This window comes from Geotrypetes seraphini, chromosome 2, assembly GCF_902459505.1.
Source record: "Geotrypetes seraphini chromosome 2, aGeoSer1.1, whole genome shotgun sequence".
NCBI classification, from domain to species: domain Eukaryota; kingdom Metazoa; phylum Chordata; class Amphibia; order Gymnophiona; family Dermophiidae; genus Geotrypetes; species Geotrypetes seraphini.
In genome coordinates this window covers 429,708,389-429,722,882 of record NC_047085.1, presented here as the reverse complement: position 1 = coordinate 429,722,882, position 14,494 = coordinate 429,708,389, and the positions used below count along the sequence as shown (strand labels likewise).

At 42.9% G+C, this 14,494-nt stretch overlaps 1 protein-coding gene and 1 long non-coding RNA gene across 5 annotated transcripts in view; one reads left to right on the top strand and one right to left on the bottom strand.

Moving 5' to 3' along the window:
* LOC117354205 overlaps nt 1-14,494 on the bottom strand; it is a 187,597-nt gene that overhangs the window by 11,095 nt on the left and 162,008 nt on the right. The gene's annotated exons all lie outside the window — the stretch shown is intronic.
* Nucleotides 1-14,494, top strand: part of STEAP1 (STEAP family member 1) — a 185,690-nt gene that overhangs the window by 23,336 nt on the left and 147,860 nt on the right. For all 4 annotated transcript variants that reach the window (XM_033931259.1, XM_033931258.1, XM_033931263.1 and 1 more), the window contains exon 2: nt 11,158-11,294. The gene's annotated coding sequence lies outside the window, so the exon portion shown is untranslated. The remainder of the gene's footprint in view (nt 1-11,157; nt 11,295-14,494) is intronic.

Sequence of the window (14,494 nt, the reverse complement as noted above, 5' to 3'; positions counted from 1 at the left end):
GGTGATGGAAGGTATTCCACAAGCTGTTGTAAGTAGGTGGCTAATGTGCTATGACCTAAGGTCTTGAAAACCCTGATCTCATTCTGGAATTGAGCTTCTGGTATATGCCCACAGCCCTAACACCATCTCCTTGATCTCACAAATCATGTGACTCATTTTGAAAGCCATCGACCTTAATGGATCTTCTCTTTCTTCAGGCTGAGTGAGCGCCTACTGATAAACCTGACTCATGGCTTCCTTCTCCTTCACCTTCACATGATCTCTCCCATCGACTGTCTCTGGATCCAAGGTCTCTGCCTTATCAAAGATTTCTTTCTCCTTCACCTCCTGATCCAGGATCTTCCCTTCTGTTGCCACTCCTAAAGCCTGTCATTCTAGAGATGTAAGGGGGTACAGGGCAAACCTCCCCAGGCACTATCTTTATAGGAGCACCAGTACCTCTCCAGCATCCCCATGCCACACTTTCCTCCACACTTTTCCCCCACCCCGTACCTCTTTAAATCTTCACCAGCACAAGCAACTTCTCTGGCCTGCTGCTCACGCTAACCTGGCTTCCTTCTGAAATCACTTCTGGGTCACAGGGCCAGGAAATGACATCAGAGGGAAAGCCAACGCCAATATGAGCAGCAGGCTGGAGAAGCTACTCGCACTGGTGAAGATTTAAAGAGGTTTCTAGGAAGGGAGGGCGCAAGAGGTGTAGGGAAGGAGCAGGGGGCGTGGAAGGAGTAGGGGGTGCAGAGAGGAGGGTGTGGGGTGGTGCCACCATCCCAGGCGCCTCCTACCTTCACTATGCCACTGGATGTAAGTAAGGGATCCATTTGCTCTTCCATCATTACCTCTGCACCTGGTATGTCTTTGCAGCAGTATTTGCTGGATGGGAAACAACTAATGAATGAGCTCAGACTGTGTCGAGCAATTGCTGAACTTTCCTGCTAATCTGCAGATGACATAAAGGCTCATTGTCAAAGCACTTAGACACACAAAGTACCATTGAAACCTATGGTACTTTTTTTTTAATTACAAGTGCTGTGAAAATTAGTCCCACAGTATATTTGTTCTAATGTGCCACATGGAAAATAAAAGCCTTTAATACCTAAAATGTGACTCCTTTCTCTTAACAGTGCGCACTGCTGTAGAAAAGGAGACAGTGGGTTAGTGGCTGGGGGTGATGCACTATGAAGATAAGATAAAAACATAAGAATTGCCATACTGGGACATACTGAAGGTCCATCAAGCCCAGTATCTTGTTTTCAACAGTGGCCAACCCAGGTCCCAAGTACCTAGCTAGATCCCAAGTAGTAAGACGGATTTTATGCTGCTTATCCTAGGAATAAGCTGTGGATTTTCCACAAGCCATCTCAGTAATGGCCTATGAACTTCTCTTTTAGTAAATTATCAAAACCTTTTTTAAACCTTACTAAGCTAACAGATTTTACCACATTTTCCAGCAACAAATTCCAGAGTTTAATTACACATTATGTGAAGAAATATTTTCTCCAGTTTGTTTGAAATCTACTACTAGTAGAACATTTCAACATGTTTTAATAGCTTACAGAAGAGGGAATTCAATAAATGGCATTGACTTAGGCACTGAAAAAAAATCAGTGGTAAGCACAATTCTATAAAGGGAGCATGCCTCATATTGAATAGTGTATAGTGTGGATCCCACAAATAACTTTTGGATGCTGGACTTATGCCTGTTGGAACCTGGTATAAATGCCAGCATCCAAGTTAGATGTGATTAGGTCGTGTTCTGTAATTCCATGCACATCTTTTCAGAATGCCCTGGCCTTGGCCACACCTTCTTTATGAAATACATAGCATGGACAGGTGGACAAACCTATCTATGAATAATGACCCTTGCCACTACAAACCTCCATTTCTTTCTGCAATTGCTGCAGCAGGGCCAGCTTTTCCCTTTGGGGGGCTTTCAAAAGACATTCAATTCACATTGGTTTGTGAACTCTCTGTTAGAACAGTAATTAAGTAAAATGTTTTGCGCTTCCACACATAGGTGTACATATGAGGCACTGCTGAAAAGTTCTCAGCCCAACAAACAAAGTTGGGGCATCAAGAGCTATACACTTAGGTCCGGATTCTCTATAGGACGCCCAGTCTCAATAGCCACCCAAGCGGCTTTTGAGAATTGCACACGGGTGTCCTATATAGAATTGCGTCTGTCTTCACGGACAGATACTAACCCGCCTAACCACCCTGATTCTCTATACAGCATGCATGTCACATGCGCTGGTTAGAGAATTGTGTTGCCGCTGAACTGATCGCCACAAGGGAATCTCCCAGTGGTGATCAATTTAGAGGCTGTGGCTGGGAACCCATCCTCCCATGAAGTTGGCCGGCAGGAGGGATGCCCACTCCCTCCTGCCGCCACCCCCGAACTCCCTTCCCCACACACACACACACACACTGTCCGTTGCAGGAGGGATGCCCAATCCCTCCTGCCAGAACTCCCCCTGAAAACTTGCCCCTACCCTGACACCCCCAAGCCCACCCGGATCCCCCATACCTTTTTCTTGTAGGCCGCTCAGAGGGATGCTTACTTCCTCCGGCCAGCAGACCCACCTCAACAGAATGGTAGGCCTTCCCCTTCCCAGTGCATCCTGGGATGCACTGGGGAGGGGCCTAAGGCCCTGATTGGCTCAGGCACCAAAGGTCCCTCCCATAGGAAGGGCCTTAGGTGCCTGGGCCAACCAGAATCTTAGTCCTCTCTCCCAGTGCATTATGGGATGCACTCAGAATGGCCTGATTGTCCATTTTCCTTAGGCCACTCCCAATGACTGAAATCTGGCATAATATACAGATATTATTACCGCTTATTAGTTAACCCTTTATATGCAGCTGTCTACTGCCACTGTGGTCCCAAACAGAATAGAAATTATATTGATTATCTTGGTGTGTTCATCAGCTTACAGGTATAAGGATGTATGAACCCTATTGTAATACTCATTTCAGGGGCAGCTCCCCTCAGAAGTCTATTCACAAAGAGGGAATCTGATATACAGTATTGAACTCAGTCTGGAGCTACATGTACACTGAGATTTCAACGGTGTATTTTGCACCTCCTGCAAAGCAGATACACAGTTTGCAATTTCTTATGAATAAGGGTCTCTGCTGGCATTAAAGTTTTGCAGGGAAAGTTTCCAGGGGCTTCCCTTAAAAATTAATTTGAAGCTTCATGGGTACAAAGTAGCACAAGTTCTAGATCAGTTTCTAAAATTATCTCTGAATCTCTCTAGATAAATACAAATATGATTGTCCCCAATCTGCAGCTTTGGGGGTCCTGCTGTTCCATTTTTTTAAACTCTTTCCATTCTCCATTATCATCACCGACAATTTTGTTCTAGAGCATTCCTTCTGCAATTAAGCCCAGAGACTACAAAAATTGCTTTCATATTCCAGTAGAGTTACGCATGTACAGACATTGTCTTGATGATTTTCCTATCCACAAGAAAACAGATTGCTGCTGCCACAAAGCTGTCTTTTGGCACTCCGTCACTTACAAGTGATGATAAAAATTGCAAGGAAGCAAACATCTTTTTCATCTTGGAGGTCATCATTTTTTACTCTGGACAATCTACACTTTCGTCCTTTCATTTAATTTAGGTAAGGTGAGATATTTCCTACAGCTGTCTCCAACCTGATTTACAGCATTAACAAGCATCAAGTCATATTAATTGCAATTAATCGGCATCTGTTTTTCCTGTTGCTGATATTGTTTTATTCCTTTTAAATTATAAACTTACAACAGATTTGAAATATTTTTATAAAACTGAATTGCAGGGTGCTTTTTCCTAAGCTTACAAAACATCAGATAAAATCAAGCCATCCACAAATCCTCTGCTGCCCCATCTAGCTGGGATGTTCACTATGGCATCCTGCAGGAAACAGGAGGCCTATTTGAGCAGTACTGCTCTCCTCTTTCTATTTCGTGACAGATTTGAAATACTGTATCTCTGCCCTGTCTATTCCAGTTGACTCTTAGACTCATGTGGTCTGGGCTGTGACAGCCTGGAGCAATCATCGGAAGGAGGTCTACAGTCAGAGTCGTGATCAGGAGGAGAGAAGGAGTGGGAAGGCTGGTCAGGGCAATGAGTACATGGCAACTGCTGAAACAAATAGAGAAGCTGAGGAAATATGGAGGAGTGGCCTAGAGATTATAGCTACTGCCTCAGCACCCTGAGGTTGTGTGTTCAAGCCCAGTGCCCTTCATTGTGACCCTGAGCAAGTCACTTAACCATCCGTTACCTCAGATACCATAGTTAGATTGTAACCCACCAGGACAGATAGGGAAATATTCAGAGTAGCTGATTAGATTGTGAACCTGACTCATGGCTGTACTAATGCACAGTATATCAAATACAAATGTAAAACTTGAAGAAGGACTACCATTTTCACCACATTGGCCTGTCACTTCTATCTCTACAACATCAGCAAAATTCACTCTTTCCACTCTGAGCATACTAATCAGACCCTTGTCCACACTCTCGTAACTTCATGCTTAGATTACTGCAATCTAACTTGTCTCCCGCAGTGCCGTCTCTACCCCCTGCAATCTGTGCAAAACTCTGCTGCACAACTCATCTTCTACCAAGCTCACTACACTCATGTCACCCCTCTCCTTAAATCACTTCACTGCCTCCCTAACCGCCTTCGCATACAGTTCAAGCTCCTATTGCAAACCTACAAGTCTGTTCATTCTGCTGCTCCTAAATATCTCTCCTCTCTTCTCTCTCCTTATACACCTCCCAGAGAACTCCTTTCCTCAGATAAGCTGCTCCTAGCTGTACCCCGCTCCTCCACTGCCAATTCCAGACTTCATTCCTTTCATCTAGCTGCCTCCTATGCCTGGAATAAATTACCTGAGTTTGTCTGTCTTACCTTGTTTAAAAGCAGACTGAAATCCCACCTTTTTTTTATATAGTCTTCAATCCATAACCCTACTCCCCATTAGCCTCCAACCCAGCCAGCAGATTAACCGTTCCCCTTAACTGTATCCATGACATCCTGTTTGTTTGTCTTGTCTATTTAGATTGTAAGCTCTTTGGAGCAGGGACTGTCTTCTCTGTGACTGTGTACATCTGATAGCACTATAGAAATAATTAGTAGTAGTAACCTACCCTAACAAAAAGAAATAGGTAAATCCACCTAACTTTCCAAGAGTATTTTAATCTTAGTCAACAATGATGATTTAATCAAGCCAGAATTTGCACACTCAGATAACCAAACCCAAAAAAGATTTCCTCAAAATCTGCTAAGCACTGTAGAGTTGCTACCATAAGCCCCACCTTCATGATCTGTAACAGAGTAATTCAATTTATAGTCCAATAATTCCCCATATGTTTATCAATTTGGGCACTGTTCTTGATATGCTTGTAAGCAGAATAATGGCATCATTCACATAAAGCAGAATCTTACAGATCTCATTATTAAATCTAAACCCCTGAATGTCCAGAGACCTTCTCAATTTATGTCCAAAAACTAGGGGAGGATAGGGGACAACCCTGTCTCATTCTCTGTTAGATAGAAAAGGAGGGACAGGTGATACCATTAACTACAATGGGGGTATATTTAACTACAGTTACAGAGGATAATTCATGCTTAAATACCTCCAATAGAAGGAATTAGAAATAAAAATAGTTCTGAAATTCAGAATGCTGTGGGATATACACAGGGGATCTATGAATGGCAAAAGAAAACAAGATTTCCCCCTCTCCTGGAGAGCACTACAGTAGAAAGTTAGTTCTTCCTAAAGGGGGAGAAGTAGGAATCTTTCCAGGGCAGCCTCAAGAAGAGAAAAGTAGCTCACGGAGCCTACATAACAGAAGTTTATTAAAATAAGAGACCATTCCATTAAACTAATGACCAGAAGACTGAAACAAATCTCAGTTGATGTTTTTTTTTTTCATGCAACACACAATAAAGCTGTGGAATCTGTTGCCAGATGTGGTTCAAGTCAAACCCCACATATGCAGCGAGCCCCCATGCCGTGATCCCCTCTCATGCCAGGAGGACCCCCCACACCTATGCCGTGACCCCCTCCATGCCAAGACCCCCATACCAGGACAACTTCCCCATCCCTGACCCCTATACATAAAAATCAGCATGAAGGATAACTCCCTCCCTCCTTTCTCAGCCACCTGGCTCCCCTGGCTTCCCCCAGGCACCCAAGGCACCCAAGACAGTAGGAGGGATGCCCAGTTCCTTCTGCCCAACAGCTTTGTATATGGTACAGGGACAGGGCAGGAGACATGGGGGGGAGCCAGATGGGCCGGGTGGTCGAGGCAGGAGGGAGTGGACATCCCTCCTGCTGATTTATTTTTATTATTATTATTTTTTTTTTTTTTTTAATATGTAGGTAGGGGATGGAGGAGGGGAGACCTGGCATGTGGAAAGTCGAGGTATAGGTGGAGGTCCTCCTGGAATGAAAGGGGGTCATGGTATGGGAGCTCATGGCATCAATGGGGGTTGTGGCATCAGGGATTGGTTTGGCGGGGAGCTACCCAGTGGCAGGAGGGAGTGGGCATCCCTCTTGCTGACGATCTTCATGGATGGGGGAGAGGTTTCTGGGCGGCAATATGGCAGAACTGTCAGGGGGTTTGAGTCATTTAAACTAATTGCTATTTTTTGTGCATAGCGAAGCGATGCTAGGACATCGATCAGTGGGCTGGTTTTAATATTAATTACCTCGTTTTAATACTAATTAAGTCATTTGCATAGTAGAGTCGGAGGCTGCACTGGACACATAGAGAAGCACACGGTGAGCCATTGAGAATGTCGGTCGGTTAAGTAAAGTCGACGCTAAATCGCTTCAACCAGTTTAGCGACAATCAATAGATGCTCTGTGACTTTAGTGCATCCGGGCCTAGGACTGGCCATAACATCTGAAGCTGTCATAAAGCTGGTCTGTACTGATTCATTCACATCTTTGGGAGGTAGGAGGAGGTCAGTAACTACTGGGGGAGTCATGTTTACATCCATCCAGTGGTCATCTGGTCAGTTTGGGCATCTTTAACACAGTTTGTTGTTAAAAAACATGTCTAGCCCCAGACGTCCAAATTCTGCCCTGGACATATTCTTAAATGTTTGAATATGCAAGAAAAATGTCCTAACCAAACCATACCTCTAACATGCCCCCTAGAGATTTAGATGAACTACTAATCGCAGCATAGATATCTATATAGGTATCAAAAATAGCTAATTGGAAGGGTTTGGCATGAAAAATAGTCATCTGCCTCTTTATGCCACTTTTTGGTTGTTTATCTTTTTTGGAAAATGAACCCCTTAGTCTATCTCTTGTCTTTACTTCTATGTTAATACTGTAATATTATCAGTTTTTTCCACTTATTTGGTAATATGGTAGCTTATCAAATCCTTTGTGTTTTTACCTTATGCTTTAATATGTTTTATGTTTTATTAACATTTGATATAGAGGATGAATTCTGGGACCACTGACAGGTCATGGACCTGATGGGCCGCCGCCGCGGGTGCGGACTGCTGGGCACGATGGACCTCTGGTCTGACCCAGCGGAGGCAACTTCTTATGTTCTTATATAGCACTTAAGCATATTACAGATCTAAGCGGTTTACAGTAAAATACAGATAAATTAGGAAAGGAACGCCATTAGAGATAGGAAAGCTAGAGACTCATGAGAACTGATGGCAGCCATTCAGGAAGCGGCACAGGGCCAGGCTGGATGCCAAAAAGATTGCTCCTACCCTGCACCGCTGGCCGCGATATTGGAGGAGGCAGCCGGCAGCCAGCCAGCGAGGGAGCTATTTAAAAAGGTACGCTGCAGCTTATCTAATGGGGCGGCTTTTTTAAGAATTTTAAAATGGAAATCGGCATTTTCTGCAGCCTGTACAATGGGGAAATATGGTAAATGATTTTTCCAGCTGGTAGATTTGAGACTATAAAAAGAGCAAGACGTAGTAAATGTTAGTTTCTTGTGTGTATTTGTTGACTAGTTTTTATGTTTGGGATATGTTTGGGATATGTATGGCTTTTTTGTACACTGCCTTGGTTACAGTCATGTAAATCAAAAAGTAAAGGCAAAATACATTTAACGGCTTTAATAGAAGTAACTGTGATCATTTGAACCTATGACTTTTCCACATAGGCCCCATGCAAAATGACAAATTTGTATCATTCAACTAGCTTCTGCATTCCTGCAGAGAAGTTTCTTGACTGCTCCCAAAGCCAGGTGAGCACCGCTTCCTTTACTTCATCATGCATTGCCTTTTGCTCTCAGGGCTGCAGTGATGCACCCACGTCTTGTCGCTGGTGACAATTCTCTCCAGATTACTCGGATTTTCTTCATACCATCTCAGGAACTGGGTCGCGACCTCCACATGCTATTGCTTGTGCAGATCAGGGACATGGACAAATTTTGTCCCCATGTCATTCTCAATGCTTGACCATGCTAATGTGCCCCCCTGGTGAATCCAGGAGGAGCTATCCTTCCAAAAGCTGAATAACATTCTTCTGCCTAATTCTGAGATTATGAAGATTTTCTGAAAAACATAAAAGACAAGGAGAAAAGGGATTGCACTTATAATCTAGATCTTTGAATAATTTGTTCTGGTAAAAGGGAGACCAGTAGTAAACTCAGTACTTATCTGATATTGCTGATTTGTTGCATGTTTCTAGAAGATTTCAAATAACAAGTGAAGGACTTCTTTATTTTGCAGAAGGGAGGCCTTCTCCTTTGGACTGTAAGTACAGGCTACTTGTGTTTAGTTTTCAAAAAAATATCAAGAGTAGTTTGGGCCTCTTTTTTTTAATAGAAGTAATAAGGATATGGAATTCATTGAGGTGTGGTAAAAGCTCACTGTTTACCACACCTTGATTGCCTGTGGGATCCCGGTACTGCAGGTTGCCAAATCCTGCCTTACAGGAATAATGCTACTTGCAAGCCACCTCACAAGCAGCATCATTCCTACAGTCCAGGCGCACTGGACCGCAAAGTTGCAACCCAATATTGCCAGGCCACAAGGAGAGGGTTCCCTATAGTTCTCCCTACAATTTCTGACTAAACCCCCCCCCCCCTCTCCCTGCACAAGTCCCATCCACCTCACCCAGAGTGATATCTTAGAAATAACATTGGTGTTCTGGGGGAGTCCAGATGTCTTTGGGCAGGAGCAACCCCCAGAGTGGTGATGTCTCGTTCTACCTCACTCTGCAGGTATAGTTGAACTCAGCAGAGCCTGGACTACTGACCCTACCTGTGTTTGGCATGAAGGTTACACAAGATATATCAGTTAGCCAGCCAGTAAATAGATCAGATTCTTTCAGTGGCTGACAATGACTAAATTTAAAAAGCAAGACACGGCATTTTCAGTTGCAGAGAATGTTTTATTTAACAAGAACTATTTTTCTACAGTATTGACTTTCCGTTTTTAAGCAGTATTCCCTTGAGTGGTCTGGGGACTACTTCTGCTGTGAATTTATGTGGGTTAATGATTGTATGCAATATTATTTTTTCCCAGATTTTCTAAATACAACAGATTTTCTTCTCTTTCAGATTCTTTTCTCTCTCCACATCCGGTTTAACCTTTCAATCTGCTTATTAATACCCATGTCAGGGATCTGCTGAGGAGCGAGAGATTGTCATGGTCCTCAATCAGTGTCCATTCATTCACTTTCATTACAAGACTGTGTTTTCCTGACAAAGGATAACAAATGGACACTGCTATCCTTAATGTGCTTTGTGATGACCGCACTTCTACCATTTCTCCATGTAACAAGTGCAATTATTTGTCATTTTAATATAACTTGGCAAGGAGATACAGAAACATAGGGGCCCTTACTCATCACTATGTATAGTTTGTATTTGCATTAATGTTATTAAAACTCATACAACGGATGGGCTAGCTAAACCACATCATGCAAAAAGAATGTATTAGCTCTTTTTGCTATGTCCTTGCAGATACGGTAGAAGAAGCAGCCAAACAGTTATAGTAATCCTTTGCTAAAAACATCTTTAGCTTAGCATTAATGGAAAAAAAAATAGCAATATTATTTTAATAATTGGAAATAATGTGCAATAGCTGGATATTTTAACTACTGCCAAACAAAACTGGTATATCAAGTTATCAGGGGAAACTGCAGTGCCCATAAACACATGAGCTGGGTTGAGAATAGGATCTGAAAGGGAGAAGGAAACAGACACAGAGCAGACCACAGCTCAGTTAGTAGTAATAGACCAAGACTATTTTGTCCTTGTGAAGAAATAGATCATTTGGACAGTGTATAGAAAAGCACATTTTTATGTGCAGGACCAGTGGCGTAACGAGGTGAGAGGCCCCCGGGGTGGTGGTGTCCCTCCCCCACCCTCACCTCCATTCTCCCACTCCTTCCCTAATCCTACCTTCCGCATGCTCCCCGCTCCTTACCTGATCCCATATGCCATGCGCACCCTCTTCCCTTCCCCCATACCTCTAGCTGAAGTTGTTGCTCACAGCGGTCAACAATGTGCAACTCATGACCCCGTCAGCTCTCCCTCTGACATCACTTCCTATGTGCAGCACCTAGAAGTGATGTCAGTGGGAGAAGGGGGGTGTATGGAGTGGAACATAGAACATAGAAACATGACAGCAGATAAAGGCCAAATGGCCCATCTAGTCTGCCCATCCGCAGTAACCATTATCTCTTTCTCTCTCCGAGAGATCCCATGTGCCTATCCCAGGCCCTCTTGAATTCAGACACAAAGAATGGGAAGAGGTGGGGGGAAGAGAGGAGGAGGGGAGCTGGCACCCCCACCAACATGTTGCCTGGGGCAGACCGCCCCCCTCATCCCCCCTTACTAAGCCACTGTGCAGGACCAACAGAATGGAACAAGCGTTCAATGTATCTCCAAAACTAAAATGATTTGTGTCAATTTAAGAAACTTTTAAAACATCATCTATTTTGCCAGATGAAATATGCGCATTGAGGTACTTGTCAGAAAGATTGTATTTAATGATCCTCTCAGGAAACTATAAAGAGAACTTTTGTTATGGCATGTAACAATGATGCTTTACTGTGATGCATGTGGTATTATGAATGATAAGTTATTGCTTTAGTTATGAATGTTCTGTTGTAATCCACTTTGCATAAAGGCAGAACATAAGTAATAAACTATAAACTATCTGTCTTTGCAGCCAAGAAGAAGCCATTCCCTCAGACCATGCAAAAGGAGTATTTAGCCACAACCAGTGGTGAAGGAAGAGGAAGTTATGATAATTAAACAGCCAAGGGAACATACTTTATTGATGAGGAGGAAGAAGTGTATTTTAAGGTTAGTGTTTCACATCAGTGAGGTTTATTTGGGGGGGTCTTTTTGTAACCATGTATTTTATTTTAGGGGGGATATATATTCAGCTTAAAGCAGTGATATTTAGCAGCATTAACAGGTTAAAGTGCTGCTGAATATCCGTGGATAGCCCTTCAAAGGCTCTCCTGGACACTTATTGCTGTGAATATCAACTCCTTTATTTTTATTCATTGAAATTTTTTTAATTTTTAATCCAAGGATCTCATTTGTAAAGAAATCCCAAAGCAAATAGACATCCAAGAAATAGAATGGATAAAAGAAGAAAAAAAAGATAGGCCTTAGACTAATTAGAGAAGTCTGTAATGAAAATACACAATATCCCCCCGATGAAAACAAAAACTGTGGATACAGATGTTCTGGAGATATTAAACACTGACATATAAAACCATGAAAATTCAATTTAAAAAGTACAATGATAAAAAATACTATGTTAAAAATCCAACCGGACCCTACACGGTCCGTGTTTCGGCGAACACGCCTTCCTCAGGGGTCCAATGGTTTGCAACCTCACATATAAGGAATTGGACTGAAAACAGTCTATTGTCTTTAAACGTGAGCAAAGATGCATTTTTTTGCTACTTCAGCTTGTCTGCGGTATTCCTTGCTCACATGTTTACAGACAATAGACTGTTTTCAGTCCAATTCTTTATATGTGAGGTTGCAAACCATTGGACCCCTGAGGAAGGCGTGTTCGCCGAAACATGGACCGTGTAGGGTCTGGTTGGATTTTTAATCACAGTATTTTTTATTATTGTACTTTTTTAATTGAATTTTCATGGTTTTATATGCAGTGGCGTACCAAAGGGGGGGGCCAGGGGGTCCACCCCGGGTGCACGCCCCAAGGGGGTGCACAGCTGGCCACCCTCTACTGTTCTCCCTCAAGTGCTGCTCGTTTAGAGCAGGGGTGCCCAACCTGCTTTCCTTCTCACCACTGCCATCGGGGAACAGGCCGGCGCCGTGTTCTTTGATCTCCCTGCGGGGCCGACCAACTCTCGTCACCCAACGTCAGTTCTGACGTTGAGAGGACGTTCTGGCTAGCCAATCGCTGCCTGGCTACCCGGAACGTCCTTTCCGACATTAGAATTGACGTTGGGCAGCGAGAGTTGGTCGGCCCCGTGGGGGAAGAGAAGTAGGGAGATCTCGGCCTGTTCCCTATGGCGGCAGTGGCAGCGGCAGCAGCCTATTCCCCGGCGGCGGTGGCATGGGGGAGGGCAGGAAGGAAGAAAGAAAGGAGGGGACAGGGAGCCAGAAACAAAGAAAGGGGGCAAGGAGAAAGAAAGAAAAAAATGGGGCACGGAATCGGAGAAAGACAGACATAGAGAAAGAAAGGGGAAAGGAGAGAGAAACAAAGAAGGGGGCAGGGTGAAACAAAGAAAAAGTTGGGGGAGGGAATGAGGTCTGAAGGAGAGGAAGCATACAGGAGGCTGAAAGAAGGGAAGAAATATTGGATGGACAGTCAGAAGAATAAAGTGCAACCAGAGACTGATGAAATTACCAAACAAAGGTAGGAAAAATGATTTTATTTTCAATTTAGTGATCAAAATGTGTCCATTTTGAGAATTTATATATGCTGTCTATATTTTGCACTATGGCCCCCTTGTACTAAACCGCAATAGCGGTTTTTAGCACAGGGAGCCTATGAGCGTCGAGAGCAGCGTGGGGCATTCAGCGCAGCTCCTTGCGCTAAAAAACACTATCGCAGTTTAGTATATTTGTCTATTTTTATATAGTTGTTACTGAGGTGACATTGCATAGTCATCTGCCTTGACCTCTTTGAAAACCCGCAGAATATAAATGATAATTAACATTTTCTCTGCGTACAGTGTGCTTTTAAAATTTAATTGTTGGTAGATCATTTTGTCTTGGCCACGAAGGTAAGGGGGAGGGAGGGCGGGGAGCTGCTGAAAGACATCTAGTAATCCTTGCAGGCTTGACTGTGCAGGGAATTAATTCTGTAAAATTATGTTTTGTTATGTGACTGGCATTATTTAGACTTTAATTTCTATGAATGAATAGAATGAAAATGATATAAAATTACTTGCTTGTTTTTATGTGCATGTGCTGAAGGAAAGTGGAGAGAGAGTGGGCAGAGAACGCTGAAGGGAAATAGGGAAGAGAGAGTGGGGAGAAGACACTGATTTATAAATTGACAATTGTACAGAATATTGTTTCTTTTTATACTTTAATATAATAAGTTCAATATGAAACAATTCAAGGCTTGTGTGGATGGAATCAGGTGGTTTGCGGGGATGGGGACCAAGCTTACGGGGATTAGTCCAATAAAATTATATTTTCTTATTTCTCATTATTTGTTTTATTTTTATTTGTTAATTTGTAAAGTGGTGATTGTTATGTATCAGTTTTTTCAAATTTACATCTACTGTCTTTATATTTTGCACAGTATTAGAGGACATGTGTTACTGTTTTTGTGGTGTTGCATTGTATGCAGAGTCTGGTTTCTTGGCGGTTCAGTTTAACTTTTGTCTACATATTTTTGGTTTGTGATTATTCCATATTGGGCGAGGGTGTATCTATGTTCTGTGTGTATGAAAAGAACATAGTTTTCAGTTGGCATTGACTGCAGGATCAATTGACTGTGCGGGATCTGGCTTGTTTAGTTTTACAATGTATGTGTTGGTGTTCTAGTGTTCACTGCAGTGTTTAAGATGCTGCCTTTTCCTAGATACACTCTTGTTGTGCAATATGTGGATTGTTACTAAAAATCAAATTTTTTCATATAGATGGGGGGGGTGTCAAAAAATGATGGGCCCCGGGTGTCACATATGCTAGGTACGCCACTGTTTATATGTCAGTGTTTAATAAATTATCTCCAGAACATCTGTATCCACAGTTTTTGTTTTCATCGGTGGATTGTTTTCACTGTGGATCATTGGGTCTCCCCATTTTTCTTTGTTGTAATACACAATATCCTCCAGATCCTATAAGGGTTGCCCACATTTGGGCACCCAAATTTAGGCGCAATCTTGAGTTATGCACACAACTAAATTAGTTAATGAGCAATTAGCAATCAATAATTGGCTGAAGGTGGAAAGAATAAACTGACCTCTTGAAGGAGAGTGTGGTGTAGTGGTTAGAGCTACAGAATCAGCACCCTGAGGTTGTGGTTTCAAACCCTGCGTTCTCCCTGTGAGAGCCGGCTGTTG